Source organism: Dendrobium catenatum, unplaced genomic scaffold, assembly GCF_001605985.2.
Source record: "Dendrobium catenatum unplaced genomic scaffold, ASM160598v2 fragScaff_scaffold_1017, whole genome shotgun sequence".
In the NCBI taxonomy this organism is placed as follows: Eukaryota; Viridiplantae; Streptophyta; class Magnoliopsida; order Asparagales; family Orchidaceae; genus Dendrobium; species Dendrobium catenatum.
In genome coordinates this window covers 295,647-299,208 of record NW_021319479.1, presented here as the reverse complement: position 1 = coordinate 299,208, position 3,562 = coordinate 295,647, and positions in this window count along the sequence as shown.

The following is a 3,562-nucleotide window of genomic DNA, read 5'->3' as shown; positions in this document are numbered from 1 at the left end:
AGACATACACATGAAAACAAGTAAAAATGAATAATGAAACATTTCCCAAAACAACCTCACTCTATTACATATCATTTCTTATAGCTCTAATTTATAATAAATATCCTCAAAAACTACCATCCAACTACTACAAAGGCTCAATCACAACCTAACCAAGTAAGACCATCTAAATGACATATCATATCATGTTGAATTAGGATAGGCCAAGGCTAAGATTTTTTTTTTAAGGGGTGTAATGAGATTTCTTATATTAATTTATAAATACCACATAGGTCTAATTAACTTCAACAAATAGAATATAATAATCTCATCAATAAATTTTATCTCATTTCATCAAAATATATATACAATATTTATTAGTTAGTACAAGCTACTAAGACCCTAAACTAATAAATAAAATAAATAGCCATGACAGTATAAAAATGAGGTACATAACTATACATACTAAAATATGTTAGATCCTAAATGCTCATATACTTAATGTGCTCTTTCTATTTTTCAACTAGAAATAAAATAGATAATAAGTGTCAACCTACACAGCTCAACAGGTCACACCCACTAGTCCAAGTTTCTAAATATTTATTCGTTTTGTATTTAAATTAATGTATAAAATAGTTTAATAAAAATATATCATACTATGAATGATATTAATTATAGATATCTAAAATAAAGAATGCTATATAATGATAAAAAATAAATAAACACTTCTACATCATAATACAAAATAAAAAATTTTCCTCATGCCCTTATACATTCCATTAAAAATTGGACCTTTGGACTCCAGTTTTAACATATTAGGAAACAGCCATTTATGACTCAAAATGCTTAGCACATATTATATATTTAGAATTTTGGGATCTTATGACTCCCTTGTGCATTTAGCACTACAATAAAAGGTCTAGAATATAACATCCTTCACATAACATGTTTACTAAGAATAAATTCATTTAAATAAATAGGCACACATATCATTGTAATTTTGTACTTGAAATATAACTAAATCAACTTGAAAAAATTCATAATGAGCTATATTGGTATACTATATATTTCCATAACTGAGTAGTAATTATGAATTTAAAAACTGCACGAGATTATAAGGGATTGTTAAGAAGATGGATTTAAAGCTTTAATTATAGTACAAAGTAATTTTTTGGAGGGCTGGGGGGGATTCTTTTATAGAAAAATAAAATAACATACTTTCAAATTGCCCTATGGAAAATTTAAAAAAAAAAAACCTAAAATTCTAGAATTATCTTATCTATAATATATATAATGTTGTGGTGAAAGTTCTGTAGATTTAAAGTTATTCCAATTTTTCCCCAAACAAAATTATAATTTAAATCAAGAAAGTGCTAAAATTCTCTTATTTTTAAAAGCAGAGATAGGTATAATGTAACCTAATTGAAGAAAGAAAAAGTTTTAAATTTGGTAGACTGTTGAAGGTGGAATGGAGCAACCTAAACCCTAACTTTCAGTCAACACAAACCTCCTCACTCTAGTTCACTACATCGCTACCCAAATGAGTGGAAATGAATTTTATTTGGAGTAATTGGATAAGTTAATATTAAAATTAGACCTAGTATTATGGGGCTGAATATTATGAGTGACAACACTCCCTATAGGAACATGGTGTTGATTCTTGTTGAATCTTAATTATGTTGTTAAACCTAAGTTAATGTCCCAAGGCTAACCAAGAGGGGGGGGGAGGGGTTTGAATTTTTACTTAAATAATTAGTTCTCTTGGATTTAAAAAGATGAAACCAGTTAACAATTTGTTGCAAGTTAATTAAAGTTTTAAGAACAATTTTTCAACCATGGAAAAAATAACTTGCAGTAAGTAAATATGAAGTGGAAAAATAAATGACACACAAATTTACAGTGGTTCAATCAAACACAACCTACATCCACTCCCAGAAGCCTACCACTTCATGTATTGCATTATTAAGAAAGTGACTCTCCTTTAGTCCCCACAACAAGGTGGAGAAGCCTTTACAAAAACTCTCTTTCACCAATCCCCGATGCGGCAGATAACTGTCATCCTTTCACACCCTCCAAATATAGGTAGATAACCATCATCCTTTCACACCATCCAAGTGTAGGCAGAGTACCATCGGCTATTCACACTCTCTAAGTGTCAGCAGAGAACTGTCATCCTTTCACACTTCGCAATTGTTGATAGAGAACCGTCGTCCTTTTACAATTTGTGTGTGTCGGTAGAGAATAGGGTCTTATTCAAAGATCTTCTCACAAGCAATCTAGAAAGAGAAGAGGAAGAGTGATAACCAAAATTACAAGGAGATCTTACCTTTGAGTAACCTTGTGAACCCTTCACACTCCACTTGCAAGAAACCTCTCTCAAACACTCTCTCACACTCTCTCCTTCATTTTCCCTTGAAAATTCATGTGGACAAGATGACAAGATTTTTTAGAAGTCAGTTTTAGTGGACCTTTTACACAAAAAAACCATCAAGAAAATTTAAGTTTTTCTTTTTGAACGTTCACAATCATACAGTATAATCGTATATTCGTACGTACAAATAGTTTAAATACTATTGTGTACAAAACCATTGTGAATCAGTACAAACACATTTTATACGCGATCATCATCCGGTATGAACTAAGTTCATCTGGGATGAACATTTAGAAAATTTAAATTTTTTCTTTATGAAACATCAGGACAAAATGAGCAAAAATAGAACAGAGACGTTCATCTTGGGACGATCTTAAATATTGTATGTATGACCTTCTTCTGATGACAGAATAGAGGCATTTGTCCTGGGATGATCATAAATATAATCCGTATGATCTTTGTCCGATGACAGAATAGAGACGTTCCTCCTAGGATGGAATTAAATATCATCAGTATAATCTTCTTTCAAGGAAAGAACAGAGGCGTTCGTCCTAGGATGAAATTAAATATCGTCCATACAATCTACTTTTGAGGACAGAACAGTGACGTTTGTCCTTGGATGAAATTAAATATCATCCTTACGATCTTTGTTAGAGTATAAAATAGAGGAGTTCGTCCTAGGATGAAATTAAATATCGTTTGTATGATCTTCGTTAGAGGACAAAATAAAGATGTTCATCCTGGGACAAAATTAAATTTTGTCCGTATGATCCATACTTAAAAAAAATTTCTCTAAGTTGTTTGTTCAAATGCATGTTGGGGAAAATACTGATCAGATCATCCCGTACAAAATTATATCATACAGTATGATCAAATTAAAAATTTTGAATTTTAAACTCTCCCCCGGTTTGTGTATGCTCAGTTACTCTATTACAATCACACTCTCTCTGACTCAATGAAATGAAAAATAAAGACTTCGATTACTATAAACTCTAAACTATTCTTGATTTGAAGTCTTCAACAATCTGGAGTATAATTTCCCTGAAATCTTAGTAAACATAAGAGCAACAAAAATTCTTCCAAAATATGTTATGAGAAATATTAATTAAAACAATAATATTTGGAATAATCAAAAACATACAAGTTGCAAGAACCAGAATATCAAACATGCATAGCAACTATCTCAACACATGGTACCATAGCGCCATCTTA